This window comes from Melospiza georgiana, chromosome 5 (assembly GCF_028018845.1).
Source record: "Melospiza georgiana isolate bMelGeo1 chromosome 5, bMelGeo1.pri, whole genome shotgun sequence".
Taxonomy (NCBI): domain Eukaryota; kingdom Metazoa; phylum Chordata; class Aves; order Passeriformes; family Passerellidae; genus Melospiza; species Melospiza georgiana.
In genome coordinates, this window is record NC_080434.1 from 36931487 (window position 1) to 36947258 (window position 15772).

A 15772-nucleotide genomic window follows, 5' to 3' on the forward strand; every position below is an offset into this window, starting at 1 on the left:
TCTCCAGCAGACTCACACAGTTTAAACCCTGCACTCAGCAATTCTTTAGGATCACTTTTACTGTGAAATATGAGCACAGGTTCCCTTTTATTTTTATGTTGCTGGCTTCTGTGGGAAAGTATAAAATTTTATGGAGGAGATTAATGCCTCGGGACACTGTATATAAGAACTCAGGTGACAGATATTTAAATATGTTAACAGAAAAATAGGTTCAAAAATACTGCCAAGCATAGGCTTTGTTCTATAATACCCCTGCATTGCATATATTATTTTTATTATGTTGGGCTGTTCCTGGCCTGAATTCCAGAAGAGCTCTTCTCCACAAGTTACATTAGCACTCTGTACCTCCATCTGTACCTTTGGATCCATCGATCCTTCATGACCCCGATCCAAAGAGCAATCAGGAAACCAGTGATTTGATGAGATCACTCATCCCAGCCCAAAAATTCCTAACTGAGCTAAATATAGGACCAGCATTCATACAAAAAAAAGGCCAAATGAGCAATATTTCCGGCTCTCTCTATCAATTATGTTATGCATTTCTGGATGCCTGCCATAAATATTTCATGTTGGCTCCTGATTTCTGATCCCAATCTCACCTGACAGAACCAAAAAATGAATGCCCATAACTAAATATATATTATACATTTATAAAAGCATCATTATCAAGGTTAAGGAACTGGCTGAATGTATTAGAAGATGCCTCACCATATCCCTTGAGTGAAGCTGATGTCATCTTATTTTAGTAGTTGGGCTTAAATGTGACTCTTAGTGTCTTGGAAGAGGCTTTTTTTGTTTGTTTGTTTTCATTCACTAATGGCAATAGATAATTTAGGAACAGAGAGTCTGCCATGCAGAACCAGCACATCAAACTGCAGCCAGATCTTTAAGAATGTGCAGAAAACATCTCATGAGTGTCTGGGAGGCTCTTGTCTTAGTAATTCTGCTGTTTAGAGATGGCCATAAGCTTTGAAGTACTTGCATTTTTTACAATGCAGTCTGAAAAATACCCGGAAAATAACTCTGCTATCAAATATTTCAGTATTTGTTTAACTTATGTTCCTATGAATCCACCTTGCCAGATTCAACTTTCCAATATATATTTTTAAATGAAATTTGAATTCTCTGCTTTCCATTTTCATAAATTGTCATAACATTGAATAATCACAGAAAAAAAAAAGTAGAAGTGTCTCATATGCTTCTTTACTTATGACTCCTTACTTCAAATATTTCTATGGTATCCAGTGTTATAAAACCTCTTTGGAGAAACAGTCCCAATATTTTAAAGTCATTTAAAATGAGAGGTTTTTCCATCCCATTGACCATTCTTATTACCCTTCTCTCAGCATCTTTCAGGTTTAATCTGCAATATCTTTTCTAAAACGGCCTAATGAATATTCTACACAACGTTTGTGGCTGCAGCCATACTCTGAATCCTGATACTCTTTTTCCCTGTGTACTTTGTCATCTGATCCACTGTTTGAATTAATTCCCTTTTGGATGGCTATGGCTGTATGTAGGGAGAAAGGAATCCTTCTGCATCATTTGGCACAGCTGCAGGGTTACTGCCAGGTCCCTTTCTCAAACTGAGCCTTTTGGCCCTCAGCAAGCAAACAGTCCCCTCTGGCACTGAACTTTGTCACTTCTCATGTCATAACTTCCCATCAGCAGTGAGCAGCCTCACTCTGCTGCTCACCTTCCTTTCACATGATTAGGAAATATATTAAGCATTTAATCTAACACAGAGCCTTGGAGTGCTTTTAAAAAGTAAAGCTAAACCACTCCTCAGTTTCCTACTGTGCTTCTGAATCATCAGAATGTTCTGACTTTATGTGGCAAGTGCTCCAGGACAAGACTTTTTTGTAAGCCTGTGCCTATAGTGTCAACCAGGTTTTGTTTTATGAATTACTTGATTTTTTCCACTTTGAATCTTCTGATAGAAAGCGAGCTGACATTTTCCTTGCAAAGGCTATTGGTTTAATTCACTTCTGCTACAATACCAGACAACTTCATATTCTGCTTATAACTAACATTTTGACCAGATTTTCAAACATACAGATGTCAGGGTTACCCACACTAATGATTTGCTGACCTCTGAATTATTGTTTTGAATATCAGCTATCCACCAGTCCTCCAAACCCGAGGTTGTTTTTAATGAGAGATCACAGATCTTTGCAAGCAGCTCACATTTTTATTTCTGAACTCCTTCAGGACTCATAAATGTATGACATCTGGATATCCAGAGTGATAGCAGGAGACAGCTTGGGAAAATAAAAATGAGCCTTGTCTATAAATCAGCCTGGCAAGGCGCCACCGTGTCAGTAGCTCTTGGAAGGCTTTTGGAAACTTTGCAGTTTGAATTTTTCTTACCCCAGCATGTGCCAGCTGCTAAACCAGGATTTATTCTATAATCTGATAATATGTACATTATTAAAATCTAATTTTTAGGAATATTTGCTCGTGGAAACACAAGCCCCCTTGCAGTGTTCATCTGAGCTGAATTTTCATCTTCTACCTGTGCAGCCAGTTCCTAAACCATGGACTACCCTTCCTGCCCACCATAAAACAGTTCACTGCAGGAAATCAAAGTCAAGTTGATTTTTTCCCCCTTTAATTCCAGAGCACTCAAAGTGTTGCTGTACAGCTGCATAAGACTTAAATTTGACCCTCAACTTCCTTTCTTCAGGGCCACAAGATTGAAGAACTTTCTTCTCAACTCAGACACAGCATAGTGGAAACCAAAGAGTGAACAAATGTGGGGATGACTTAAATAGGCTGTGCTTGCATTTTTAGGGATGGGTTCTCCCTAACTCCCCTGGTAAGAGCAAACAGAATCCCAGGGCATCATTGCTTTCTGTTTGTCTTGTCTATGATGCCCTGGAGCTGCCTATAAAGTTTTCAGTTTTAAAATTAAATGGTGCTTAAAGTGATGTGGAAAGACATGAGCCATAAAAGGCTGGATGTGTTTGTGGAATTAGAGTCATCTTTCCAGAGTATTTAATCATTTCTGTCGAGTCTCCATTGCACTGGGCAGTTCTGCAAGAAAATGCTGACAAAAATCTGTTTATGACTTTTGCATTGGAGCTGTGGCACCCAGCTGTAAAACCAAGGTGCAGGGAGCAAGATCAGAGCTGTCTGAGGAGTGAAGCAAGGGGTTCCACATTTCACATCTCCTCAGGATTGCTCGTTTGTGACACTGTAAGTGAGGAAGTATGAAAAGGTCCTGGCAATAGGAGCTTGTCCCTTGAGTTTACCCTGTAAAAATAAAACCAGGGACTTTTTTTAATTGTTACTGTGTTTACTTAATAGAGACAATTAAACCGATTTAATAAAATAATAATTATCTGACATACAAATTATTAATATTTAAGGAAATATTTGATTTTTGCTGAGCTGGGGGTACAAGCCTGAGTGATGGATGTGTGTTTTTGTTGCTAGGGGTGTTTGCCTTTTGTTGCTGGAGCTGTTCAGTGCAGGCTGCAGTTGTTGGCAGTTAACAAGTCCATTAGAGGTGCCTTGGAGAGTGCAGTCCACAGACACTTGTGTGGGGTTATGAATGCATGCAGTGTCTGAACATGCTCCTTGGCTCCTGCATAATAAACCTGAAGAAAAATAAAAGCTCTGTGTTGCTATAGTAACCTATATTGATATAAAAAAGTGGGGATGGTTTCCTTTGTGGGTGGCAGATGCAGGACACTGGTAGCTTAGCCTTTGTCACACTGCCTGCTTGTGCATGTGCCACACTCTCTGCATTTCTGTCAGCAGCACTTCACATTTAAAAAACAAACATTTTAGTGCAACACGGCTGGATTCTGCTTTCTTAGGGGTTTTGAGTTCACATAACTCAAAACACTGTTTAGGAAAAAAAAAGAACAAAAGAAAACAAAGCACAATTTAGACTTACCCACGACAACTAAAGCTGGCATAAATGTATGTCTATTTTTAAATCATGATACTGTGCAGCTCTGCAGCATATGCTCATCTGCTTGGACACAGTAATAACCACCCAGGCATTGCAACTGTCCTTTAACTCCTCCCTAGCCAAATAATCCATGAGGGGCTGGAAAGTTTGCTATGAGGTTGTAGAAATGAGAGGGATAGCAGGAGTGGGAGCTGCACCAGCTCCATCAAAATGCTAAATAAAAGCCCTGAAAAGGAGAGTTTGTTTTCCACAAGAGGAAAGATGCTGTGGGCACAAGTCCTTGGGTACACTCAGTGCTTGGAGAGGTGTCTCAGAGCCAGTGCTTAATTTCTTTGCTGTTTTAGGTTAACATGCTCCATCCACCACTGAGCTCCTGGAAAAATAACCATTTTGAACTGCACCACTATATGAGTTTGGGGGCGGTTCTTTTTGCATGGTGAGGAGTGATGAAGGAATATGGAGGGAGTGATTAAACTTGCTGCTCTGGGAGCTTTATCTTCCTGGGACTTTTGGCCCAGCATTTTTCAGAAGCAGTGAGAAAGTGCAGTGTGATGCTAAAAATTGCTCTGACGCTGGTCTGCAGTCACTGGGGCAAGCAACAACTGACATTATATTGTGCAGGACACAAATCTAACTCTGTTTAATTGTGGAAGAAGTGGAGGATAAAGGGAAAAGAAATCTCCAGAAACCTTGAAATGTGTGTGAGAGGAAGCCTAACAATTCAAGCAGTATAATTAGTGCCACAAATGGTGTCAAAATAATCAGCTGGAATTAGTGGAGGTTGAAATGCTCAGTAATGTTAGAGATGACTTGCTTGTAGCTTCCAGTTATCCTCCAGCTCATGACAATGCCCTCCAGCTATATATTCTCTCTATAAAATATATATTATATATAACAATATATTATATATGTAATATAATAAATTATGTTACATATTATATATTACATGTTACATATTATATATTACATGTTATATATTATATATTTTATATTTTATATTATATATTGTATATGTTATATAATATTTAATATATAATATACTATATATTTTATATTATATATTGTATATGTTATATAATATATAATATACTATATATTATATATTATATATTATATATTATATATTATATATTATATATTATATATTATATATTATATATTATATATTATATATTATATATATATTATATTTTATATATTTTATATGTTATGTTATATGTTATATGTCATATATTATATATAATATATTATATAATATATAATATAATATATATATTATATTATATTATATTATATTATATTATATTATATTATATTATATTATATTATATTATATTATATTATATTATATTATATTATATAAATTATATTATATTATTTATCCTATGTTATAGGATAAATAATATAATATAATATATACAGTAATATACTATATATAATATATATCTAATATATATATAATTTTTTTTTTTAATATATGTATAATATATACTGTGACAGCATTGCTTCTTGCTGTCACACCATCCTTGTTTCCAGGTAAGGATACTGAGCATGGTTTCCTTTACTGATATTAACCAAACAACAGAGGTGCTTGTGGCTTTTCCAAATTAACTTTATGGATAAACTGTGCTGCTTTTGTGTTCGTTGTGCTCTTGTTTTTGTTGGATTTTTTTTTTTTTTTTGACAGTCAAAACTCAAGAAGAAAACTAAAGGAAGAGAGTTCAGAGAGAAAACCACAATAGAAGGAAAAGGTAAATAAATAAGATTATAAGAGTCCTGCTTAATTTAGGCCCTGACTTGGTGTTATCATGACATAGCACACACACAGCATTCCCCATCTGAGAGTTTTTTTAGGGACCTTTTTGGGGCAGCTGCTGTAGTGGATATAACATGGAGACAAAACAAGGTTTTAAACATAAAATCTTTAAATAATTCTTATGTTTTGTGGTTTTGTTTTGAAATTTTGTTGGATATTAACACAGTTTTTGTACCTATATTCTTTCCTGGTTTGTTTTTCCAGCAACTAGCATGAGACACCTTCTTGTCACAGCAAAGACAACTTTTCTAAGGATAAAAAATGAAAGAAGAAAGAAATGTGTAAAACTGAATTACAATCAAACAGCATCCTCTTTAACTAGCATGTTAGGTCATAATACAGATATTATTTTAAGTAATTAAAATTCCTGCCATTTCCAATGTCAGGTTCAATTAACTGAGAGGAACACAGAAAGTACAAGTTTGTTATGCTATAGCATAGACATTTGCATTACAAATTTTGCTTTATAGTCATGCCCACATGACAAAAATTATTACTGCTGTTTATATATGCTATGAAAAACAGTAATCCTCTTTTTCAAACACTTTGGAATTGTTTCTCCCCTTGAAGGGACACAATGAAGTCTTAGTGCTCTGTATTTAAGAAAGCCTAGGCCAAAATAAATCCTTGTTCTTATAAATTAATGAATGTTTAACTTGGTGTACATGAACACACCCGTAGGGTCTGAAGAAACCACCCATGAATGTAAAAATAACCATGGGTAGATGAGTTTATAGGACAGATCCTTGCCATTAAGATAAATTAAGTAATAAAAAAAGGTTGGTCAAAGATGTTCCTGTTAAAATCTCCTCAATCCAAATGAAAGCAGTGGGAATGAAATTAAAAATAGATTATGTTTTTAAAGAACAATAAAGAATTGACTGTTATACTCATGGAAATGTATGTGAGTGCATTTATATCTATATTACTATAGATTTAATTCTAACCTAAGTCAAGTAAATGAGTATATCATTAAAAGTGTAACACTAAGAAAATTTCAGAATTAATATTGACTATATATCTGCTATGAATACCCTAAAAGTAGAGTAGAATTCATTCTCTCTGAATAGTTAAGAAGGCAAAATATAGTTTCCCTTCCTAGGTGCTGAAGCAGCAGTCTGTTTTATACACCAATACAAAGAAAATTGATAGGAGGAGGGGGAAGCATTGCTTTTATATCACAATAATTTTCAATAATTGCTGTAATTTTCTGGCTGCCTTGCAAACGCCAATTGAAATCTGTACAGCACATGAAACATAATGGAAGATAATTGGAAATGCACTGCATATCATAATCATTGTTCAAGTTATAAAATTACATGGACAAGTCTATATTTCACTGTAGCATGTAATCTATCAAATGGCAGACAGGCTGCATAATGCAGGTGACTGCAATTCTTTCCAGGGAATTGTTAAATATCTGAATGGTTTTGTACAGCAGCACCCCTCGCTGCTGCTGCTGCTGTGTCTGAAAGGTTTTGTGCATTGCAGAAAATTTGCTGAGCAGTTTGAATCCCAGGGAGCCCAAGGTAGGCCTGAATGACCCTGATGAACAGGTTAATATGTGGCTTATTCCCAGCTCTTATATGAGAACTCTTATTGAACAAACTCCCAGACTAATCTGACTTTTATTTCCTGAGCCAGGCAGTGAACTGTATCTCATCACTTTAGTGTAGCCAGTGGTATTTCCCCTTTGCTTAAATGTCTGGCAGGTCTGAATAAATGAAATTTTGCTATGCTCACTGTTTTCCATCAAATATAGAATGCATACACACCAACATATATCTATATCTCTTTATATCTATCTATCTATCTATCTATCTATCTATCTATCTATCTATCTATCTATCTATCTATCTATCTCTATATCAATATAATCTATATCTATATATCTATAATCTATATCTATTTCATATATATCATTGATATAATCTAAATCTATATAATCAATATCATCTATATCTATATATCTATCTACATAATCTATATCTATATAAAATTGAAATATTGAATGGATTCTACATTGTCCATTCCATATCCTAATCCTCTGTTGTTAAGTGAAACTTGGTACGTGGTAAAATCAACCACCTGCACACCATGGAAAGCCAAGGTATGGATATCCATCAGGAAATTGCTGGTTTTGGCAATCACTGTTATTTTTGGTGCTCCTATCAAAATTTAGATGACAAATGAGACAAAGTTCCAATATTCACAGGTGAAAATATCAAGCCCTGTCACACAAAATGTAATTCTTTGGGCTGTTCCTGAACATCAAGCTTGTAAGAAATTCTTGTCAGGTAGTTTAAAGTTACTGTGCAGCAGTGGGTTTGTGAAAAATGAGGATTTTTAATACTCAAAAGAGCAGAAATTGCTGAGTCATTTTCTCTAAAAGGGGGAGGTTTTTGTTTTTTTTTTTTCCAATTGCCATTTTTGGCAGCCTGTGTTTGCTACAGACATCATAATTGCATGAAATGCAGTGCCAAAAAGAGACTGATGGGAGAATCTCAAGACAGAAAATAATTAGCTCAAAACAAGTCAAGAGTTCCCACACCAATAAAAATTGCTCATTCTGTTGGAATTACAGAAAACCATATAATTTTTTTTGTCATTGGTGAATCAATGGTGCTATTAATTGTTGCGCTGTTAATTGAACAATGTAATTGTACAGTCACTGCTGCAGTTTCTTGCCATGTAAATTAGTTTTAAACCAGTTTGCCTTGAGGTGCACTCACTGGTGCCACTTCATTTTGTGTTCCACATGGAAACCATCATTTTGGCTGGCAGCTGGTGAAATTTGAAGCTCCCATCGTTTCATTAGTTTCTCAAAAAGATAAAGAAATGAAAAGCGTGTTTCCCAGCAGTTCAAACTCTGTAAGAAATTTGAAAAAAATATTACCGTGAGCTTTGCTTTTTCATGTTTTAGAAGTTAAAAAAATGTGCTGGGCTTGGCAGTGCTGGGCTGTGAGTTGGGCTCCATCCTAGAGGCCTTTTCCAACCTGAATGATTCCATGATGGCACATTGGACAAAGACAGGAGCATGGCCCTCCCAGTGTCCCCCACATTTCACTGCATTGATGTGTGTGGTTTCTGTGCTGCCTGGGGCCCTGCAACACCTCCTGACATGAAAGGGAGAGAGAAAGGCAATTCCCAAACTCCTGGGGTGGAGGAGTTAATTTGGACTCATTCCTTGAATTAATTTGAGTCATCCCTTGCTTGGGCATTTGTCTATCCAGGAGCTGGGTCTTGCCACTCCCACAGTCCCTGATGACAAAACAGAAGCCATCTATTGATTTCAGACATTTCAAAATCCTTCTTTAATACCAGGATTGTCCCTGGCATCAAAGCAGAGGGACTGGTGCCTGTGGAGCAGCCTTCTCCCATGGACTGGCCATGGATAAACCTGCCCAGAGCAATTGCTGAGTGAGATCTTACCCAGCCTGATGCTGTCAGGAATCCCTTGTGCAGCAGCCAGCAATTCAGCCTGCTGACAAAGAAGCAGAAATTGAGCAAAATAATTGGTGGAAAGGCTTGTTTTATCATAATCTTCGTTAAAGACCCAGAGGCACAGGGCTTGGGCAGGAGAGCCAGTGCTCTCCCAGTGTGTTGGAACAGCCTCTTGGGCATCCACTGTTGTATATGACCTTTGTGGAAGGTGCCAGGATGGTAAAATTCAATCTATATGGCTTTATAAAATTCCTGCAGGCTGAGCAATTCCTTCAGCTCTGAGCAGACAGGCATCTTCAGGGTGACAACACTGCTCTGTGCCTGAGCTTCCTTTTTCCCCTGGAAATGTTCCTTATTAACATTTTCCATTCCTGGGTGGATTATTTAAAATTTTTTATGAAATTGTGGATAGATGGAGACACCTTTTCTGGAAGCATAACAACAGAGAGCAAATCCAAATGACAGCAAAATGTCATTACATGTGATGAAGCAGTGGCCTCACACAATTTTGCAGGCAGCATTAAAATTTCAGTCATGTCCTGTGACTGAAAAAAAAAAAAAAAAGAGAAGAATTTAAACAGATCCAGAAATGAGCATGATTAAAGACACAGGGGTCTTCTATGTTGGAAGCAATTTAAAATATTAATATTAATTACATTTGGAGAGGAGAAGAAATATAAACCAAAGGATGATATCAAAAAAGTGAGTCATGAACTCCTGTTTTGCTTAATAGAAGACAATTAAATTTAAGAAATTAATTTAGAAGAGATATGGGAAGTATTTCTTTATAGCATTTCACACTGTAATGTATCATTCCAATGTATGCAAATATCCTAGCTAAGTGAATTATCTTTGATTTGATGCAGAATGAATGTTGTTTTTACATTAGCTGGGTTAAAAAAAAATTCTTCAAGTCAAGTCACCAATCACTGTCTTTCACACACAGAAATTGTTTTCCAAACTAAAAAAAAAAAAGAAATACAAATAACAACAACAAAGAAAGCTCTAAAGCAAGCATTAAAAACCCCAACAACCCCCTCCTAACTATTCTATTTTTATATTCTATTATTCTGTTTTTATGGCTCAGGATAACACTGAGGAGTTGGTCTCCCACATGTCTTACTCCAGGTGGAAGAGAGAAATTGGTGTATTCATTTTAGTGCTTTAACCTTGCAGTGAAACCTGCAAATTCCAGGGAACCAGTTCTGACCAGGATGATGGGAATGGGAGTTTTACCAGGGAAAGGGAGCAAGACCCAGCTGGGAACTGTGTGTAAAACGCAAAATCATCCCCCTATATTTCCTCTTGCTGGCAGCTGCCAGCCATGGTCATGGGGAAGGCCAGAGAAGGTGAATGGGTGGTGCTGACAGATATTTCCCTTTTTAGCCAGTTCAAGTGTTGGGTTAGGAAACGCACTGGCATGCCATTGTTAGGAAAACTAGTTCAACAACATCTTCAATAATAAAATATTGATATTTCGCTTGATTTTAAAAATCAAATGCAGAAACTGAATGCATTCTGTAGCAACATCTCTGAGGAATATCTTTATATCTGCCTACAGGCCATGCAAAACTTAGGGAGTGGAATACTCCTGACAGTGCAACAGTATATATTTATGGCTAACAAACTGAATTTTTCCAAATTTGACTGTGCAGGAACGAGCATTTCCTATTGGGAAGCTTTAGTTGGTCATAGAAAGCGTTGCAAGAGATGTGGCCAGAAGGGATTGTACCTTGGGGAAGCTTAAAATGGGCACAAACAGGAAAAAAAGGCACTGAGAGAACAAGAGGCACAAACCTCCAGTGCTGGGGCACGGAGTCCACAAGCTAAGAGTTCTGCTCTGCCTCACATTGCCTTGAGTTATTCTCTGCAATGGCTTTTGCCTTGTGCTGAGCTTCTTTTTTATCAGCTGCCTTCTCTGACAGGAATTTTTAACTACAAACTGCTGGGGTTGTTGTGGGGGCTTCTTCTTTTTGGAGGGCTATTACTGTCAAGCCCAGCTCCAGGTCATTTTGAAATTACCAACTTTTTCATCCCCCTGAGTCCTCTCCTTATGCTTCCTTCTCTGACTCTCATTCATTTCTGCATCTTTTATGACCTCATTACTATTTATATTTCAAAGCATATTAAATCTAGATCCCACATGAGAAAAAATTAAAGACAAGTCACCCTTAAGTCTGTCTCTATGAAGAAATTCACAGAAACTAATACCACATAGAAATGGTTTGTTACTTAGGAATTAGTGCTCTGTCCTGACTGATTTCTTTGATGCTATTCATAGCCTTGTAAGGAGTCAGGGTTTTAAACAAAAACATAATTATGGTTTATTTTCACTTCAGTGTTTCCCATTTACAGTATCGTTGCTTCAGAACTCAGAGCGCTTCCACAGGAATAATTAATCTCCTCCTGAGCAAAAAGGGAAAGGTGTCTGATGGCCACCTACCTGCTTTTCTCACATCAGGGGTGTCTGGAGTGTGGGATGGCCTCTGTGATAATTAGGGACTGCCTTGGGGCTGCTGTAAATTGGGATTAGCTGCCTGGCCCCTCGTGGACTGTGCAAATAGCAAAGGGCTGTGAAGGGCAGGCAGAGGCTGAGCTGTGATCCCTTCCCCTGGCTGGCTCCCTCCACTGCAGCACAGCTGGGATAATGCAGGAAGAACTCATCTGTCCATGTTGGGCACATCCTTGGGAAATTGGAGTCTGCTGGAGTTTCAGGTTTACAAAGCTATGGAAGAAAAAAAAATCAACTATTGAAACCTGAGCATATTTTAGCTGGAAGATAATGACTCTTCTCTGCAAGAGATTTAAGTAGTTTCCTTTAATTTCAGAATCAAAATTGGAAATTTTATTCCTTTCAAGTAGATAGGCTGGTGCTCTTCAAGAAACTGAAGTGCCTCTCCCAGGAGAAATTGAGATAATCCTAAAAATCCATGCTGAAATTTTGTTTTCCTTGCAAGGTTTGTTTTAATCCAGATCAGTTTCCAGATCCAGCTGAGTGGCCACCAGAAATAGTTATGCTAATAAATGCTAATTCACCTCAGGAATGAGAGCCTAGGGAAAAGGCTACTTCATTCATAAGCATTTGTTTTTCTGTTATTTTTAAAGTGCTGTATTTATAAAGCATGAACACAAAGCATTGTGGTTTTCATGTTGTACATCACTGGCTGATAATTTTTACAGTGGAGTGGCCTGAAATTAGGAAGCTGTCTGTACAACCATTTTGTTTGACAGTAAGAACAGGAATTAGCAGAGATGAGCAAGTAATTCAGGAGATAAGCATCTTTAATTAGCCTTGTCCTTGTGTTCACAGATAGCCTGTAAATTAATATTCACAGTTGACTATCGTGATCTTTTCATCAATAGATGGTTTGTGAACAAATCTTACTCTGAATATTTGCTTCTTTACAGCCTGGCTCATACTTGAGTTATGTAATTGTGATTATCAGACAGGATACTGCCTTTTTTCCTGTAGTCTAGTGATATTAATTAAATTTATTATCACAAGTGTTTGGGAAGAAAAGCCCATTGGGATAATCTCTCAGGAACAGTAGCTGGAAAGAAAGGAAGAGCAGATGCTTCTGTTATCAAAAGCTGTTTTGTGACAGATAGAAAGATGGAGGAATTGGTTGATTGATCAGCTTGGATTGAACTCTGAGAAATTACACAGCTCCTGGTGGAGATTTTTAGGAAATGCTTACTCCACCAGTAAATTTTGGAATTTGTCCTGTCTTAGTCCTTTCAACAAGAAGTCGTTAAATTGCATGACAGAGAGCACAAAGCAGGTAAGTGTGACCATGTTCACAGGGGTCTGAGGTTGAGGGGAGAGATGAGGATCTGACTCCATGTTTCAGAAGGATGATTTATTATTTTATTATATTAAAACTATACTAAAATAATAGAAGACAGGATTTCATCAGAAGGTTAGCTAAGAATAGAATAAGAAGGAATCATAACAAAGGTTTGTGGCTCGGCTCTCTGTCCGAGCCAGCTGGGCTGTGATTGGCCATTAATTACAAACATCCAACATGGGCCAATCACAGATGCACCTGTTGCATTCCACAGCAGCAGATAATCAAGGTTTGCATTTTGTTCCTGAGGCCTCCCAGCTTCTCAGGAGGAAAAATCCTAAGGAAAAGATTTTTCATAAAAGATGTCTGTGACAGGGAAGGGACACCATTCACGTGTTAACTTCTCTGGGTGAGCTGCTTGCCAGACTCCACTTGGTAGCATTTTCCAGGGACATCTGGGGCTTTGAAATTATGTTCAGATGACATGATCCTAGTCATGTTTTTCGTCTCTCCACGCACAAAGAAAGTAAACATATGCAGGTGGTTTTGATGCCACTTCTTCAAATTAGCATCTGAATTTTTGAACAGCCTCTTTTGCAGAGCTCGGAGAGGATGGGAATGGTATTCTTCTTTTATTCTTTGCAAACATTTTGTAAAGCATCTTTGATTCTTCAAGTTGTCATCCCAATCAGTGGTATGAAGCAAATAAGTCTGTTTTGGGGTTCTGAGCTGAGAAATAAATGCTCAGTGGCTTGTCTTTCTTAGTAAACCACCTCCTCTTCTTGGAAATGTTTATGCTCTTGTAGAACTAGGAGTCTGAAATGTGAAGTACAGGAATGTCTGTTACTTGTATTAAATCAAGATTTTATTCATAGTCTCACAATAATACTTTTTTATATATAATTGGTGCTGTGGTTTTCTTAATAAGATATCTGTCCTTGCCTTCATTTTGTGTTATTCTTGATATGACATCTCTCATTAGATACTTAAAGAGAACACTGAATTCTGAAGCTGCTCCCTTTGTCACAGTCCCTCTTGTAATATTAATGGCAGTTAAAAATAACTGGTTCTGTTTTCTCTGTTTCTTCTTCCTTGTCTCCTGTGTGTTCTGGCTGCATTTTTATTTGTGTCTCTGACAGGCTCTATGGGTCTCCTATAGCGATGAAGTCACCAACCAAATCTTCCTCTCTTCCAGATAAAAACAGTTCACTGCTGAGTGCCTGGTAGAGGTTTTGCTTTTATTATTTATGAAAACAATCATGCTGGTGTTTTTCACTCTCTTCTCTCTGGTAAAAGGGTAATTTTGTACTTACAAGCTCAGAATAAGCTTTAGTAAATTGAGTTTGGCTTAAGCAGAGCAAGTCTCCTTTTGCTTTGTTAGGAAATCTGGGCAGGGGAGATCTTCCAGTGGCCAGAGAATGATGTCCCAGAGTATTTCTAAGTATTTCTACACAAGCATTTCCAGATCTGAGACTGAACATGGCATGTGTCAGGAATGCTTGTGCTCCTGTCCAGACTGGGATCGGGATCTGAATCATTTGTCATCCCTTGTCACAGGTTGGGAACCAACCTAAAATTCCACAGCCAGGGGCTTTTCCTGAGCACTCAGAGCTCAGCAGAAATTGCTGGAGACAAACATTTCTCTGAGTTGCCTCCAGGAACACTTCCATAACTGCCAGGGTGCCAGTCAGGGACAGACAAACAGACTGACAGCAAGACTCTGCCTCCCAAACCTTACATTCACAGAGCACTGGCAGTCACCACAGAGGATGTATGAAATACAGGTGAATGAGTGAAGTGAGGCACTGAAAGAGGCTGCCCAGAAAGGCTGTGAATGCTCCATCCCTGGAAGTGTCCAAGGGATGTTGGATATGGGGCTTTGAACAATCTGGTCTAGTGGAAGTTGTCCCTGCCCATGGCAGGGGGTTGGAGTGAGATGGTCTTTAAAGTCCCTTAAAACCCAAACAATTCCATGATTCCATGAAGTGTTTTTGCATAGAAGCCTAGCTATAAAATGCCAGTGTCCAGGATTTTTTGGGAAGGAGGACATGTACCAACCATGGCCAGAGCTGTGTTGGGACAGGAGTGCTGCAGTTCATCACCTTTCTGCTGCTTTAACTCCAAAGCAGCTCAAATAATAGCCAGAGGATTCACTCTCTTAATTGCACAATGCCCTTGGAGTTCTTCTGAAGTTCTTATTTCTAAAACCTCATCACTTTTTTGTGGCTGTGCATTACTGTGGGAAGATAATAAATTTAGAAACGACGTCGGCTTTATCATGCTGCGGATGGCCTTGGTGTGCATCCCTAACCAACAGCTGTACATGTCTGCAAAACTACTCCAGCATCTCATTCTGCTCCTCCAGACCAAGGCCTGCAGTCCTGTAATCCCCTCAGATATTTCCCTTCCTCACTTAAAGCACCCTTCCGGTAATTTTCCTGCAGTGGGAATGTTTTAATTGATCTCCTGGAGCCCACCCTGGCTTCCCTCCGCAGCCAAGGCAGCCCTCAGTGGCACGGGCAGGTCATTAAACCCTTTAATCCTGCTGCTCTCCTGCTGCCTCCCTCTGCCATTGGTAATGGCAATAATCAGCACCGAGGCCACCTGAAAGGCGAGGGGGAAGGGCAGGCTGAAGTGTGACAGAAGACAGGATGGAATATAAATAGATGTGAATCACAGTTGTGGCATCACTATCAGAGGAGCGTGTCATTTTTATTGTTGTTGCAGAAGGAGATCCAGCTGCACACAGGCAGTGAATTCATAGCAGGCACAAACTCCCTTCTGGACAGAAAAAAAATAAAT